The 18,526-nt window shown below is 38.5% G+C and overlaps 1 protein-coding gene across 2 annotated transcripts in view; it reads right to left on the reverse strand.

The window, feature by feature from the left end:
• LOC110025404 (sacsin) overlaps positions 1-18,526 on the reverse strand; it is a 153,968-nt gene that overhangs the window by 129,122 nt on the left and 6,320 nt on the right. The gene's annotated exons all lie outside the window — the stretch shown is intronic.

Here is an 18,526-nt window from a genome sequence, read left to right on the forward strand (position 1 = left end):
GATTCAGTAGTGGTATATTCTACTAGACATTAAATTTCTCAAACCAGTAATTTTATCCTTCCTTGAAGTATATTTAAATAAAATATTATTATCATCACTTCAAACACATCTAATTTAATTAAAGTTTCTAGATCCTTTACCATTTGTCTTAGCTATTTTATAAATCTTCTCTTTCCTCAGTACGAAGACTATTTTATAAGCCATGTAAACAAAGCCAAAAGGGACTGTGCATGTGGGAGAAAATGTGAAAATTAAAAGATTACATATTTTGGAGATGACTGCAGCAATCAAACAAAAGTTCCCCAAAGAGTTCTCAAGAGATTTTATATGATTGCTTTGGAGCCTGTTAAACTGCACCCTGAAACGAACTGACACATGAGGCTTAGAAATGATAAATCAGTGATAACAAAAGGATAACAGCACAAATATCTTGATCATCAAAAGATTCTCTAAATATCAATGCGATTGGAAAATGACTGATTTCTCACAGAAAATTTAGGGCAAGGCAAATATTTTCTTTAATAATCCAAAACAACACGAATACAAAAATAAACACCAACAAATTCAAAAGTAGGCGATCTCTCCCAATTCCTACAATTTGAGAGGTAGAAAATCTATCACAAACTCTAACCCTAAAACTCAAGACACAATAACATGCATAGCACTAACTCTAAATATATTAGCCTATTTATACTAACAAAATTAATAATAACAATAAAAGATTAATCTGCCCTTATGCTAATAAAAGACAAAATTGCTCTTAGCATAACAATACTCTCCTCCCAAAAAAACACTTTTTACTTAAGGAGGGAGCAACTGCTGATGGATCAAGTCGTGTGGCCTCCGCTAATAAGGCTTGAATCTGGTCTCACCGTCAGCTCTAGCACATTCTTCATGGCCTTCTTCACCTTCTCAAAAGGCTGGGACGTCACTTTCCCCCACCAGAAGTTATCATTCTTCAATTTCTTCATCAACAACCACAAAATCGAATTATAACACTTCACGCACTTCTGGAAGTATTTTACAAGTCCCCTGAACCTTCTTAACCCCTTCAAAGTCTAAGGTAGCGGCCTGTCCAACCCATCCACCACCTTCAATGGATCCGCTGACACAGAGATTTTGCACGAACTAAGGTCTTCATGAGGCACCACAGTCTTATCTCCTTCATGAAACACAATGTCAAAAGTTTCCAATGCATCTTAGTCTCCCCTGTGGATTGCAACCATTTCATACCCAATATCACGTTAGTGCTCTCTGAATTCAAGGGAAGAAACTCTTCCATCACCTGAATGTATGGCAGTGTTAAAATCACTCTTTTACAAACTCCTCTGCTCCTCTCCACCTATCTCACCCCCATCATAACTCTCAAAATTCCTAAATCCACAATCTCAATCCCCAAGTACTTCATTATTTGAGTTGAGATGAAGTTGTTGATGGCCCCAGTATCTATCAACACAACTACATCAAGCTCTCTGATCCGCCCCTAAAGTTTCATATTGTGATTCTGTGTCAGTCCCGCCACCGAGTTAAATAAGACTTTTTCTACCTCAAAGTGAGGGCATTCCTCCTCCTCCACCACAATCTTCTCTATCTTCGCATCCCCTGCCTTCTCATCACACACTGTGAGAATCTGTAATATCTTATCCTTGCAATGGCATCCTAGGAAAAACTTATGACCGTACCAAAAACATAGAAAATTGACCTGTTTCTCATAAATTTTTGTCTTAGTAAGACGTTTGAATGTCACCCCCGATTGTGGCCTCTTATTCCTATCTTGTGGAGCCTCCCTCTACACTTTTACTGTGAGTTTTTGGTATTATCGTGGTTGTAACATCACTATGTGGCACTCCACTTGTGTTACTCCTATTAGCTTGTTCAATTGAATTTTTATATTCAACAATTACACTAATTTCATAGTTTCCCCCACTTCTCACAGTCTCAACAGGTCAAATGGTGCTCGAATCTCTGGCTTTAAACATTTCATGAAGTCTTTTTCCAACATTTTTTCTAATATCCCTCTAAAACGACTAGATAGCATCTCAAATTTCTCCACATACTCCATAACAAATCCTTCCTAGACCAATCAAAAAAACTGTTTTGTAAATCCCCTTTGTGTGTTATTTTGAAGTGCTCCATGTTCGATTCGGTTGATGTTATTCTCTCCATTGATACAATGTTTGAGCATATCCTTACAAACACAGAGGAGCTACCATCAAGTTTTCTTCCTCTGTCAGCCCTTTAACAGCAAAGTATCTCTCCACAAAATAAACCTAATCATAAGCATACACTCCTTCAAAGATCATCATCATCAGCTTCCTTATGCACGATTCTCCTCCCCAATTTCTTTAACTGAAGTTCATTCCACCGATAAAATTGGGGTTGGTTCCCTTCCTTGACCAATATTGATTTCTCTTCTTGTATAAGTCTGGAACACCTCATAAGCAGCCCGTGCGTCCTAATAAGCTCCAAAATTATTGTCGGCACTAAAAAGTTGAGTTGCCCGTTGAAAGTTATCGCTCGCCGGAATCGAAACTCAGTCGTCCGCTTCGGAAGAACGTTTAATTTACATATAAATTTAAGTTTAGAAAAATATAAAATCAAACTGACCATATATTTTCACAGTTTAAATGAAAGAGCATTGTACATCAAACTATGTATCTATCCCGAAGGGTAAACACAAGACTTGAGGGTGAGGCACGATCAAATAAATTAAGAAAAATATGACGTCCATTTGGTCTGCAAAACCATTTTGATTGTCGACAAGTTCTTCTATTTAATATGAAGAATTAAATATGGTTTATATTAAGCTGGGTTCGGAAAAATTTCCTATAAGGGCAAGCCCTTATAGTTAACTACATCTTAAATGACGGAAGTCACCTAAGAAAACTCGACAAAAATCAGGAAATATTATCTTTAAAAATGTCAAAAGTATAGGACTTTTCAATGAGATCGGACAAAAAGGTGTGAAATGAGATTGACTCAAATTTGGAGCATTTGTTATAGCATCCAAAAGAGGAAGAACTAGGGGATGTCATAGATCCGAAGGAAAACTTCGATGACTTCCCAGTCTACCCTATGGTTTGGCTTCAGTTTTGGGGAGAAATTATTTAAGTATTTCGTCCTATCAATTTTATTTATTTAGGGTTTATACTTGTGTGAAACTATATTCATGTGAAATGATCACACAAATAGCCTGGAAGATGTGAGGATTTAGGTCGTGACGGACGACAACCTCAGAATCCTAACACAGGTTAGGACTTATATTGTACAGCAAAGTTGTACAAAGGCCTAAAGAAAGGTTGGGGATTTATGTCGCACTAAGCGGACAACATCGAAATCCTATGGATTGTTGTTTAAATTTCTGAGAAATGGTTTAGCTGGTGTAGACGTGTTTTGTTGTTGAAGATAGTCGTGCTACCTACAATGCTAGCTCAAAGCTCCTTGTCGTAGCACCTTTGAGTTCAACATTAGTTCTATGTGCACATGCAATTATTGAGTCAACGATCTGTTGTCGGGTAACCCCTATAAAATCAACTACTGTCCGCCTGTTCTAAGGTATAGTGTGCAAAAGAGGCAGTAGCAGGTATAACAAATGAAAGCAGTAGAATGTACAGTAGACAAGAAATAGTAAAGTGTTGTAAAATAAAGCGCTGCAAAATGTAAAACAAACCCATATATTTCGGAGGTCCGCTGCTCCTTTAAGTGTAATTGATGGAGCAGTTATAAGTAGAGCAATAGAATTTAAGGAATGAGCTAGCATGTATTGTATAGGCAAAAGTGAACAACAAAGGAAACGTCGTCTGGAAAACTCGAGAAAATCAACGAGTAGTAATTTAAATAAAACTGTCAAAACTGTGAGAAAAGACCACGAGTGCTTTGTCCAAAAATTCCAATAAAACATACAAAAAATCCGAAAAGAGGGACCGCAAGCACTCGGGTCGAGGCTAAGCTCAGATATATATATTTGTACTCGATGGTCGTCGAAGGCTACTCGGTCACCCGGATGTATAGAACCCGCCACTCAACTAGAAGGATATCCTACTAAACCTAACTTAGGAGCGTGTTACTTAGTCTGGTACCGGTAATCAACAAGTGGACAACTAAGTTATAATACATTTAAATTTTATATTTTAGCATGCACGTGGATTTCAGTCATACAAAAAGGGAGTTGTATCAGTTTTGAAAAGTGTAGTTGTCCACGAGTCGATTACGTTGTCGGGCGTAGGACCGCCTACAACCTAAGAAGGTATGGGTCCCCCGCTAGTCTTGTGTCGATTAATGATATTACATCCTACGGTTCACCGGGTCCCTGGAGGGGGTCCTGATGTCGTAGGATGGAATATCGTTTTGCCCTACCACAGGTGTGCCTTTGTCATCACCGCCATAAGCCCCAAAATAAAACTGACATACTTGCGACCTTGCTTGATGGTTTCGCATATAGCAAAAGGATATACGTTTACACTTATGTATCGGACATAAGCACTGAAAACCGAACCAAGAAGCAAGCAAAAAAAAAAAGAATAAAAATGGGGATGAGAGAGGAGGAACTGATCCACCTAAAACATCGAAAAGATGGAGGATGAATCAGCTCTCAAAACTCATGACGAAAAGACCTGAAAAAGGAGGACCCAAGATCATTGAATCAATCTGAAAGAATATCACTTTCTCATTTGGAGGGTATCTCTTCTCAATTTTGTCTCGAGCAAATCGAAACGGGCTCAAGTCAATGTGACAACTGTATACGTGGCTCCACCACTGACTACCCATCCACACAAACCCAAGCCTGTGCTCAAATGACATCATAACTTCAATGTCAAACTCCCGAAACATCCTTTATAGATTCAATTTATATCAATCATATGCTCTCCCGAAATAAAATTTCAAAGACTTTCAAACTTCACAACTCGAACAAAAGTAAAGTAACCCAGGGACGACAACTACTTATACTTCCAAAATCATGCCAACATTAAAGCCATCCAATTCCAGACTAAATTAAAAGCTCCTTATATCAAATAAGCATGAAATCATCCGGCTAAAACCACATAAATGCTCACGGCCAGGCTCAACAAAGAGATGAACAGCAGCTGAGGTTCTCAGGCAAAGCAACCCACAAGAAAGGCAACTACTAAAGCTCACGGTTTAGGCGATCAAGCAAAGGAGGGGAGATGTTAAGGCTCACGGTTGAGGGCAGCGAGGAGCAGCTGCTAAAGCTCACGGCCAAAGCCACCAAAAAGGAAGGGGGGAAGCTGCCAGAGCTCGCGGTCGAGGCAACCAACAGGAATGACCACCACTAACAGCCGCTAAGGCTCTCGGCCAAAGCGACAAAAGGAACCAACAACTAAGGCTCAAAACCCAGGTAACCAAAGGAAATACAATTAGCTTTTTTACCGTTCTTCCTAAATATTCATAAGAGAATGAATAAAATGATCATACGGGTTTTGGATGACAAACTTGATTCATCAACAAAACATAAGCTAATTGAGTCCAGCAAGAAAGAGTCAAACGACTCCAAATAACCGACCAACAAGCTCACGGGTAGGGCTAAGAAAAGGCACGGGCCAGTTCCACTATAAGCTCTCGGGAAGGAGCAGAAAAAGGGGCACAAAACAGGCCCTCAACAAGCTCTCGGGTAATGGCCAGACAAACGAAATCAAGCCCCTCCAAACCACTTCTCGGGTAAGAGCCAAAGCAAGTAAATCTGAGCTCTAAGGAAAGCTAAAACCGAGCCATTCAAGGCCAAAACAGGGTCAAAGCAAGCAAAACCGAGCCCACCCTCCAAACCAGCTCTCGGATAAGGTCCAGAAAAGGCAAAGCCAAACCAAGTCAAACTCTCGAGTAGGGTCAAGCACAAGTAAAACCACGCCCTGCACCAACTTTAAATCATTTGGGGATAAACTTGCACATATATTGGACTTGGAGTAGCCAACAACAGATCCCATGCCAAAATAAGCTTCAAAAGTACGCAAAAAAAAAATAAGGACTAGATCAGGCAAAACCAAGCCCCAATAGAGGCTAAAACCGAGTCATTCAAAGCCAAAACAGGGTCCAAGCATAGATTAAAACCCAATCTTTAACAGAAATTAAAACTCCAACCACCTTAAGGTAAAATTGAGTCATCCAAAGCCAAGGAACAACCCGCATTCTTTTGAAACATCAAGATATAAACATCAAGATATGGAGCCAATATACATCTTAAATAAGAACAACAGCATAGAGAACATATTTGGGCCACCAACCTAACTATTCCAAGCATGAAACAATTTCCAACAGATATTTGAACAGGGAAGATGTCTCACGAGGAGCCAAACCAAGCCCTCAAAACAAGTTACAGAGCTTTTCAAATTAAATAAATCTTCTCATAGCATGCATTTCGAGTAAGGGAAAGCCACAGGAGCTAAACCGAGCCACATACATGAGTGAAAAGTAAAGCGAACTCTTTAGTATTCATTTTAAGCAAGAGTGATAGTAACAAAAAGCTTTACAGTGCATTCCAACATGTATTCCAGAGGAGCAAATCTCATTTCAAGGCTACATCCATAATACTTCCAAATATTTCAAGCAGAAAAGGAGAAAGCAACTAATAACGTGCTCTGCTTTTATCGATTCAAACAAATAACCATAACTGGCCCCTAGAACATGCTTGCAATCCTACTTTCACATGCTTAAATGGTGAATATCTCAAAGTATATATATATATTAGGCTTGCATGCTATATCGTCCAAAGAAAACTGTTCCCAGCCGTCTGGCCGAGAGAAACCGAAAAGAAGCAAGGCACAGAAGAGGGGATGAGTACCCCTCTTTAAAGCAAAATTCAACACAAAAATTTCAGAAAAGTATTTCCCAGCTCAAACTCCTCTCCAACAGCAAGAGGAAGTCAACCCAAGCGCCAAGAAATAAAGAAGGTGAGAAAGAACTTTTGCAGAGTTTTCCCTCCCTCTCAGAAATCTTCCTCCCTTTAGAAAACTCTAAGTAAAGCTTAATATAGACGAGAGAAAGAGAAAGAACGATTGAGAGATCGCAAACAGCTCGAGGAAACGAGCGGCGCAAAAGCTCCATGCGGGCGGCTCAAGAGAGGCAAAGGGTAAGATCTCGCAGAGGATAGGATCTGCGGCAGTGATAAGAAGTGGGGAGCCTGCGCTACTGTCGGGCGGGCGGGACGAGCGCGGGAGTTTAACGGAACGGGCGAGAGATGGGTTGAGCGAGCGAGAGATTAGGGTTGAGGCCCGCAGGCTTTAGAGGGGAATAGGGAGAGGGGGATTAAGTATAGGAAATAATAATAATAATAATAATATTATTATTATTATTATTATTATTATTATTATTATTATTATTATTATTATTATTATTATTATTATTATTATTATTATTATTATTATTATTATTATATTACCCATTTTGTGTATTTTCTCCCAGGCGTATCGCCGTAGTGAAACAAATGTCTCCCCTAGGCAAAATCAACGTTTCGAACGCGTTGACGCGGTCCGTTTCGCCATCCAAAGTTGTTTAGGCAACCTTCTCGACGAGCGGGTCAAAAACGCGTCGCGATTCGATTCCCGTCAGATTCCCGTCAAAATCTTAGTTCCAAAATCTTAGTTCGAGCTCAATTAACCAGAATGGTGTAGATGGTTGTCATGGAGAGTTTAGAAAATGTTCGGAATAATTTTGATTTGATTTGGGAGTTATGAATGAGGTGAAAGTGGGAAACAGTGAGGGAATAGCTCCAGACCAATATTCAGGGTCAACCTTAAGGTCAAGCAGTCCTATGGGAACTCCTCTCGATCTACTCTATATTGACCCCACCTACTAAGTGCTAGAGGTTAGAACCAATGTAGGAAACTTCAAGTTGAGCAAAAAGGAGTTTAGAATTTCTAATTGTGAGGGTTCATTTTCTAGTTTTCTAGGAATAATCAACAGGAAAGTCCTATGGGTAAATCCTAGGCTACTAAAGAGGAGATACTAAACATCAACCAAAAGTGAGGTCAACAATTCTGCTTAAAAGTTTGTTGAGATAACAGACATTGGTGGGGTTGGATGCAGCCCTATCTCGGGGTCCCACCCATCACGGTTCCCTATTCTAAGTCAAAAATTTTCAAATTAATCTTCAACTACCCTAAATAGCCCACCGTTGCATTGTAACTGCTGCCTCTAGTTCCAGTAGTCTGAATGTTGTGTCATTCCTTCAAACTGTTGATGCTCAAGTTCGCTTCCCATTCTTTCACCTGATCCTGTAGCTGTAGACTCACTTGATCAAACAATGTTGCCTCGATGTCGCATGAATTTTTCTGATTGCTGCCACTGGCGTCCATTTTAGATGTTGCTGCTCGATCCCATTGTGGAAGGCAAATGGTTTGTTTGAGACTCTGCAATCTACTTTATCATTTATTCTTGGGTTGTGAACCTCCTCTCCATTGCTAAGAAACGCTCCTCTTCCATTTCAGATGAGGTTATCATGACTTCTTGTAATTTGAAACTCCTTTACGCAAAAATCACAAGATTCGGAACTTTTGAACATGGGTTCAACATGCATGGAACTTTGAACAATGAGATCCCGAAATTTATGTCCGTGAAATGGTAGAACTATTGGAAGTCACGCTGAACTTCGTAAGCCGCAATCTGGACTTGTGTACATCACAGAACCCAACCACTAGTTTCCATCACATGCGACGTGGAACACCTTTACGTCATGATCCTGATCACGTAAGTAGATAAAGAGTGGCACAGAACTCTTGTACGCTGCGATCCGTTGTCTGTACGTGTTGGCTTCCCCTGTGACTGCGGCGTTACCTATATGTCGTGATCCTCTTCAGTTAGCTCAAATCAGGATTGACTCATGAAGGAGTGTCACATGTATGTTGCGATCCTCCCTAACGAGTTAAAATCGCGATTGACTAGCGAAAGGATGCAGAAGGAATTTCGCAACGACTGCATTTGCGAGTCTCAAAGCGAAAGATGGAAGTTTATGTTCTCTATACGTCGCAAGCCCCGACGTTCGCTACCAAGGTGTCTGAATCCCTCAAGTCTTCACATATGCAAGACGCGATCCCTTTTGTCGCCTTCTGAGCGAGCTTAACTCGCAACTGTATTGTGATTGTTTGGGTCGCCGTATGCCGTGATCCTTTCTCCTCCCAAACGAACATGTTCATGTCGATCTTCCCCGATTCTTGATTAGATCAATTTGGATGCCCTGAACCGCCATCCATCCCTCCCCAGTTCCTTCTTCCAAGATTGAGTGCTTTGATATCAATTTTATAGAAAATGGAAGGATTTCTCACAAAAAATTTAGGGCAATTTCATAGAAAATGGAAGGATTTCGCACAAAAAATTTAGGGCAAAGCATATATTTACTTTAATAATATAAAACAAGACGAATACAAAAATAATCACCTACAATTCAATAGGTGGGCAATCTCTACCAATTCCTACAATTCAAGAGGTAGGAAATCTCTCCCAAATCATAAGCCTAACACTCAAGGCTTAATCTCATGCACAACTTTAACTCTAAACATATTAGCCCTGATTTTACTAACAACAATAATAATAATAATAAACAAAATTGTCCTTATGCTAGGCATCCTCATAACACAATAATATACCCAACTTTCTCGAAAAATTCCACAAAACACAAAGATCTTATAAAATTTCAAGAGAAACCAATAACAATATTCTAGATACTCTAACATTCAAAGCTTAGCAGAAAAGGGAAATAACATTATCCGGAGAGATTTGAAACATAATATCAAGCAAAAATGCAAGATTTGTTAAACATACATAATAATGTGAAAGTTTTGATTGATTGATAACAAAAATCAAGCCTGAAATTACTGCATCTTACTGATATTGCCAATGCATGCTTTCCGAGAGACATAATTCCAAAAATTGACAATAATCAAAAGAGATGGCCATGTAATACTCAAAAATTTTGCAAACATAAAAGTCAAACTTTATAAAACATATGGGTTGTAAAATGCACTCAACATTTTCATATAGCTGATGAATCAGCTTTTTCAAGCATTCATTGGGAAGTTTGTGGGTTTATACTTTCACGACATATTGGCATTGGAGGAACAATTACTGCACTTGCGACGGGAGTTTAAACTTCTTCAGACATAACAGTTGTATGGCCACCAAAAGAGGAGTCATTTTCTAACGCCAACGAAATGCTTCCTATGATAAATTGTTTTAGTTGTAGGTCTTCATATGGGCCTAGCAAAAATCAAGGTTATTATAGCTCGGCCCATATAACAGTCATTTGCTCATGCATGCCAATTTCATGCATTGGCTTTCTTGTATAGGATATTTATAAAAGAAATCAACTCTATTGCAAAGCCCTTGACAAAGCCCCCAAGTCAGATCTATGCATTTGGTCAAGATGTAGTGCAAACCATCTTTGAAGCATTGAAAAAATAGTTTATTAGGGCCCCTATTCAAGCCCTTCCAGCCTTCAGCTAGGTGTTCAAGATAGAGTATGATTCCTCAAATGTGGAAATTGAATCTATGTTGATTTAAGGAGGACACCATATTGCCTTTTATAATAAGAACCTGCATGAATCCAAGAGAATGTATTCTACTTATGATAGGGAGCTATGGGCTATAGTAAGAAACCTAAATCACTGTAGTCATTATCTACTATCGAAAGAGTTCACTCTCTACACTAACCACAACGCCCTAAAATTTTTTAACAGCCGTATAAAGCTTAAGGACAAACACACCTCTTGAGTAGAATTTTTCTCTTCGCTCCATTTTGTGCTCAAACACAATACAATGAGCCAGAAGAAAGTAACCAACGCAGTAGACAGTTAATAATTATTATTGTCATGCAGTCAAAGATGGTTGGATTTGAAGTGCTGGAGGATGTTGATGTCGATGATCAGAATTTCAAGGAGATTTAGATTTGTTGTTAAGATAATCGTATATGTAATTCCACATAGAAAGTGGTTAGTTGTTCTTCTAAAACATATTGTGTGTTCCTTAAAGTTTCTCAGACATTCCATTTGCAAAAGTGGCACAATGGAACAATGACGGAAGACTTTGGTAGAGACAAAACATTTTGCTTGGTAAAGGAGAATTTTATTGGCCTAGGTTGCTACAAGATGTAAAGCGACATGTGAGGCAATGCAGAGTATGTCAATTGGCCAAAAGTTGAGGACAATCTACAAGTCTATACACTCTCATTCCCTTTCGAAAGTCGCTCTATTTGTATGTGGGCATAAATTTTGTGATGGACTTAGGGGTGTAAACGAACCGAACACGAACGAACAAAGCTTGTGTTTGTGTTCAGTTCGTTTAAAATTTAGTTTGTTTGAAATAAGCTCGTGTTCGTTTCTTAACGAACGAGCCGAACACGAACCGAACACGAGCTGTTCGCGAACGACGAGCCAGTTTGACATCCCTAATATTAATATATAAAAATAATATTATATATTAATTATATAACTTATATTATATAAATATACAATATCTATATTAGTATATTACTACTATAGTATATTAATATATTATTATTATTATTATTTTATTATATATTATAATTTATAAAATTTAATGTTTTAAAATATAATAAATTTTTTATATATAATTATTTTATATTATTTTATATTTCAAACAATAACGATTCGAACACGAACGAACGCATCACTGTTCGTGTTTGGTTCGTTTAACTAACCGAACGAAAAAAATTTGTTCGTGTTTGTCTCGTTTATTTATCGAACAAATCAAACACGAACTCATTGACGAACCGAACACGAACTGTTCGCGAACAACGAGCTTTTTTGACAGCCCTAGATGGACTTGCCTCAAACACAATGGAGCAAGGATTCAGTTATGGTAGTAATAAATTGCTTCTCCAAGATAACACGCTTCGTATCTTAGCATAAGCCGATAGACTCATCGCACATTGCAGATTGTACTTCAGGAGTTAGTTCATCTTCATGATGTACCTAAAACCATCACTTCATATACAGACATGAATTTCTCGACCACTTTTGGAGGCTTTTATGAGGTAATTTAGATACAAAGCTCAAGTTCAGTTTAGCAGCACACTCACAGATAGATGAATAGATAGAGGTTATAAATCAAAGCTCAAAAAATATCATTAAGCATTTTGTGGGCAAGAATATAAGGTAGTAGGATTTGATCCTACCCAATTAAATTGCTTATAATTGATATTCTTGTCAGTTCACGAGTCACACCTCCATTGAGGATGTATACGAGTGGGATATTTCTCATACCTTCGGAAATAATGCTGATGCTTCTAGCTACTGAGCTTAGTACTGACGCGGAGGCCATATTCAGAGAAAACCTTACATGAGCAGTTGAAGAAAAAAATGGTCAAGAAAAATATCAAATATCATAAGCAAACTAACAAATCCTAAACAGTTACGATCTTTAAATAAAGTGACTTGTTGTGGATCAGATTAAAGAGGGAGTAAATACCTAAAGGGTCATTAGAAAAGTTTAAACCTAGAACTGACAATCCATATAAGGTTATTAAGAGGATCAATGATAATGCATATAAGATTGATCTGTCGTGAGATTAATATTTTTGCTACCTTTAAAATGGATAACTTGTTGTCGCACTACGTGGGTCCAGATGCCTCTAGAAGAGAAACGAAGCCTCTCCTACTAGAGAAAAGAAAATCGGAAGTTGTTGATCTTGTTTGTAAGAGAACACAATACCCATCTAGGTGGGACAGGCAAGGGCCAAGAAATCCCGTCTCATGAGGCCTACAGCAGGATTTTTCTAGCCTATTGATGACAGACGATCCATTGTGGCCCCTATTTACTATATTTTGATCTTTAATTTGAGTTTAATTCATGTCATCATATAAATATAGTTTAAGACCTGGTTTGGACACTTTTGATGTTATTATGCAATAGAGACTTTTCTCTAGCTTTTCTTGACAGAGAATTGTATCATTAATCATTCTCAGATGGTGATTTTGTAACTAGATCGGATCTAGATGGTGATCACTCTCGAACATCTGAATATCCACCACATTCATTGTCTGCTTGTTGTTTCCTACTTTCAAAAATTGTTGTCCAACCACTGCCCACTCATCGTTTGTGTCGAGTACAGCCACCAAAACCCCTTTTTGCTCCGGTTTTTATCCTAATAATATCATAGCCCTTCTCTTGATCCTTCCATATTGTTCAGGAATCCTTAATTGGTATCATTGAATGCATTAGACAGATTCCAACTCCAAAGGAAAATGGTCGAGCTCTAGGGAACCCAATTTTAGAAAAGTCTTGTACTCCATTATGGTTTCTTCTTCACCTCGCTGCTCCTAAACTAAGAAACCCTCCCAAAATACGTAGGATAACCTGAAACAAAATTATACGAAAAATTCCTAACACTGGAGTCGAAAAAACAAAAACTATTACGGAAAGCAAATAGACGGTTACAATAAACATATTTGAAAGGAAAAATAGAATAATACGACACTCGGAAATCTGAAATAACAAAAGACATGCAGAAACTAGAGTTGGATCTAACGGTGCTGTTGGTCGACAAAAGCTTGGAAGTTATAGTAGCGGGCGAGGCAATTGGCAAGCAGAAAATAGCAAGGCAAAGGTTTCAGATGGTCCAAGATGCAAGCAAGAAACAAGGATCGATGCGAGAAGGATGTCCATCGCGACGGCAGGCAAGTCCAGAGCAACAGCAACAAGGGTGTGGTCATTTTGGGTGTCAATAGTAAATTGGAATGAAACAAGAGAGGGTTATGGAAGGTCGCATTAAGTTGGAAAGGGGAACGCATTGTTTTTGGAAGCGGCAGCAAGGTAAGAGGAAAGATGGTTGTTGGGAGGCGAAGAACTACAGGGAAGGCAGCTATAAGAAGCTATCCGAGCTAATGCAGCTGGAAAAGATGACGGTAGCACTGAAGATAGGGTTGCAGAGAAATTGGGGAAGATGAAGACCACCCGGAGACTAATATATACAGTTGAAGCACCATCTGGAACCTTAGGATACAACCCGAGATGAGAAGAATGGACACCAGCGTCTATCTTAATAGAAAACACACAAAACTAACCTAAACACGAATAAACACGAAGAAACAATATATATATATATATTCAAACAAAAAATATATATTTAAATGTTTATTTATTTATTTATTTATTTATTTATGAAAAGCCCAAGCGCAGATTTTATTGAAATAGAAAAAGATACATAAATGTTGTATGAGAAGAGCTCAAAAGAGGCACCCTACCCATACGATACAAGTACAGTAATACCCCAACAAAAAGATACAGATAGACTCAATAAAACGTAAAACAAATTCAAAACATGCAGAAAACAAGTAGCTAGGGACAAGCCAGTTTAGTCATGTCTCTTCCTCATAGTTTTAGGAGCGAAACCAGATAACAAACTTTGAAGAGTCGTGTCATTGTCAGGAGTCACCAAAGTATCATCCATTAAGTTTCTAAGTTGGAGTGTGCTCCCAACCTTCTTCTTCCGCCGAGAAGTGTAAACCTGTCATTCTTCATCTGAAGATTGGCTCATGTGATCCTCGATCTGATTTGATGTTAGGACAGCAGTAAAAGGAAAGGCAGTTGCTGCCACCACGATAGATTCCAGTGTATGTGAAGTGTGAATTGTTACATCTGTATCGGATGCTTCCTAAATATAAGCTGCGAAACTATCCTGATTTTCAGTTCGAATATTATTTGTTGTAGTATGGTCAGGAGAAGAGATCTCAAGAGCAGACACCAACTCCTGTCTTATGGTTATTCCCTCCTCGGGTTGGCTGTCATCAGGTTTTTTGAGAGCACGTTCAGGCACATGAGGTGCACTAATAGTGTGCTCCTGCTTTTGACTATTTGGTCTCAACTGTAGGTGCAATCTGAAACATTTCTCCTATGAGTATCCAAACATCTTGCATGCTTGCAGTAATATGGTTTTTGTTCCATAATGATTTTTTATCAATAATCATTGTGAGCAGATCCAAGTCAGACTTCTTCTACATCTGGTAGTGTAATATCTCGTTCAATCAAAATCTTTGCAATAGAAGACCTTGAAAAATGAATTGTACGTAAGTCTACCTGCAAAGGTTTTTCCAATCGTAATTCCAATTGCATATAAGATAGATAGGTCAAAGAAATAAAGCTTGAGTTCAGGTAATGAGAACCAGAAGAGTGTAATTGGGGGTCCTTGACTGAGATCAAAATTAAGGGTCTATTTGAGCAATTTCATAAGTTTGTCATCAATTGTAATGAATTTCTTTGAGAAAATCTTCGTATAATCATCTTTTGTGCTCAGTTGTATCATAACATGCCTACCGTCGAAATGACTCGCCTGTCAATCCCTAACCAATTTAAAATCTTCAAAAATCTTCCTGATGATCTTCATCTTAGGGCAACCTAATTGAAACTTTCCAACTGATGTAAATTTGTATTTTCCTGCACGAGTTGAAATTTTAATGTCATAAAAGAAAATTACTAGTTTGCCCGCCTTTTTCTCTATTTTTTTATGAGACTATATATATATTAATCCCAAAAAAGCTAAAATATTAAGTAGAAAGAAAAATACAGATACCATGTGTGGGAGGGGCCAAACATGGCACCCTGTCAACTAAAAAACCACAAATGGTTCCAAAACAAAGAAAAATAAAAAAATACATTACATACTTAAATAAAAAGTCTAACTGTGCCGAAATATATAATATCAGGTGGCTATAAAGTGACCCAATTTAGTCTTGCCTCTGTCTCTAGTTCTAGGGAATGAGCAAGCTAATAAGCTAGTAAGATGATTGTCATTGTCAGAAGTAACTAATGTATCATCCAATATATTCCCGAGCTGAAGTCGGCCTCCATTCTTCTTCTTCCTCTTGGAATAGACCTGTCATTCCTCTTCCGAAGAATCAGTCTGATGGGGTGGTAGAGCTGAAGCAGGAGGAATACCAACCGTAGTACCCACAATAGGTTCTAGTATATGTGAAGTATGAGTTGTCTCAACACCGGATACTTTCTGAAAAAGTGGAGCTACGAGGCTCTCTTGATTATCAGTCTGAACACTATTATTTATAGGTAATAGTCCATCAGTATTGTTTTCTCTGGGGTTTGAAGGTGCCAACATCACATCACTCACAGTAAAAGTAACAACGGTGTCATGGGGGGTCCTCAGGGGCAACAGACACTTCATGTCTGGTAGTATCCTCCCCAGGTTGAACTAAAATGTCCAGAGTAGTGGGGTTAGACCCATCCTTATTCACTTGAACCTTAATTTTCAAATTTCAAATTAGGATGGAGGGATGGAGTTTGTGGCATTTATCAAGGATATGACCAAACATCTTACAGTGGGTACAATATGGGGGTCTAACTTCAATAACATCCGATAAAGTAATAACCCTTTCCATAAGTCTTCTGGTCACCGATGGTCTGGTTAGATTGAAAGTAGGCACATCTAACTTCAAAGAATCACCTATGATGGCCCCAATAAAGTAGAGACCTGATGGTGAAAAAAATGCAGTTTGAGGCCAGGTAAACTAAATCATACCTGTACAGTGGAAGTTACATGAATTGGGTCGAAATCAGGAGACCACTTGAGTAACTCCATAGATTTTCGTACGATATTAAGATATTTCTTGGAGAAAATTCTAGTGTAGTCTTCAGCCATTGTTAGTTGGATCAACACGTCTCCCATCCATAAGTCTCACTTTCTACTTGCTTTTACTAGCTTAAGATTATCTGCACTCTTTCTGATAACATTCATAGGTGGGTGTCTCCATTGAAATTTTCCAATAAGAGCAAACTTGAATTTTTTGTGCATGGTAGAAATTTCCGAGTCAGAGAAAAAAAATATTGTTTTTCAGTCTTTCCTACTTCTCTTCTTAACAAAAGGGCAATCATCTGTATCATCGCGACATTCCTTATAGCTTGAGAAGATTACCACCGTGGACTCCACCTGAGGGTTTCCCACCACGTGGGCAAAGGAGGTCTTCGTCGATTCAGCCAAAGAATAAGCAAGTGTCATCAGAGCAAGGGGATGTGTCAGCCGTCACCTGCAACGAGAAGCTTGTGTCAGGCTGGAGAGAAAGACGGGCGCAGAAGCAAAACAGAAGAATTGTTGTCGGACCAGAGAGAAGCATTGTCGCAGACACGAATAGAAGAGGCGTCGAAAATGAAGGAGAGAACTGTCGGGCGCAACAAGCAGAGCCGCAGCGTCGAAACTGGACGCCGACGCAGAAAAATGAGCCGCGGAACTTGCAGCTCGACGAGGTCGACGTAGAAGTTGGCGCGAGGGAGAGACGACGAAGCCGCAGAATCCAGAATGCCTACGTCGTTCTTGACAATCGCGGAAAACGAACGCGGAATTCGCCGTCGAGTAAGAGAAATTCTGGAAAGCCAAAGACTATACCAGGGAATCGTCGTCGGGCGAAGCCCTTAGCGGAGCAGCCAGCCACCGTTATTCTATATATATATATATATATATATATATACTAGATAACTAAAGGGTGAGTGCTACTTCTACTGGTGGCGGCCCTAGACCCATAGGAGGGATCGGTCGACCCCTTTATTTGTCTTGTTGAACTGGTCCAAAGGGTTAGGGGAAGGAGCGTCTAGTTCAGGGATAGGCTCCACTTCACTTCCCCTCCTAAGATAACACTAGGGTGTTTATAGGAAATTATATAATAACTCAAGGCCACTAATTGCTAAATTATCCAAAATAAAACAATAAGGAAAAGAAAGATCTAAATGAAAACTTACAAGTACAAAGAAAGGATGCCCCTCAACCATTTCATCGAGCTTGAGTGAAGATCAGAATTTGATTCAATTACATTTTAATATATTGCTTTGATACAAGATAAGAAATAAGATCAGGTAGTGCATATGACAAAATTTTGATGTTATGTATATAATCCGTTATGTTTATTAGAAGCTCTACTGTTGAGTAAATAAAAACTTTTGAAATGCTAATGTTTAATTGAATTTTATTAATTTGTTAGACCCTTATAAGTAGCAATGGTATGATATGATAAGTTTGGTCATTTAAGGTTTTGAGTTTATCACTCGCGCTTATTTGGTGAGATGAGTTCAAGAAAGAGAGTTGGTGATATAGATTCAATCAACTAAGTCATAACCACCTCTATTACACCTATATAAAAACTCATTAAAAAAAATAGTTGAACTAGCAAACACTAGCTTGACTAAATCAATACTATTCAGTTCCATCTAAAATGAAATTACGTGAAAGAAACTAAACTACAATAAAGAGAAAGGGAAAAAGCAAGTGGGAGCAGAGCAAAGAAAGAGAAAGAAATAGAGTAAGTAAGGTAAGAAACAAAAAGAAAGAGTATAAAGCAATGGGAAGCTATGTCAAGCAAAAGAGAGAACAAGAGGGAACAGGCGATAGTGAGGGAGATCTAGCGAAAATGAAGACAATATCAAGACAATGAGTGAATAATCGAGACTAAGAGAAAATATAAATTTTTGTGTGTGTGTGTGTGCATCTCTCTATATATACATTATATATATATATATATATATATATATATGTGTCTATTAAAAGTGTTTTAACACACTCCTAATA

Source organism: Phalaenopsis equestris, unplaced genomic scaffold (genome assembly GCF_001263595.1).
Source record: "Phalaenopsis equestris unplaced genomic scaffold, ASM126359v1 Scaffold000297, whole genome shotgun sequence".
Lineage (NCBI taxonomy): Eukaryota > Viridiplantae > Streptophyta > Magnoliopsida > Asparagales > Orchidaceae > Phalaenopsis > Phalaenopsis equestris.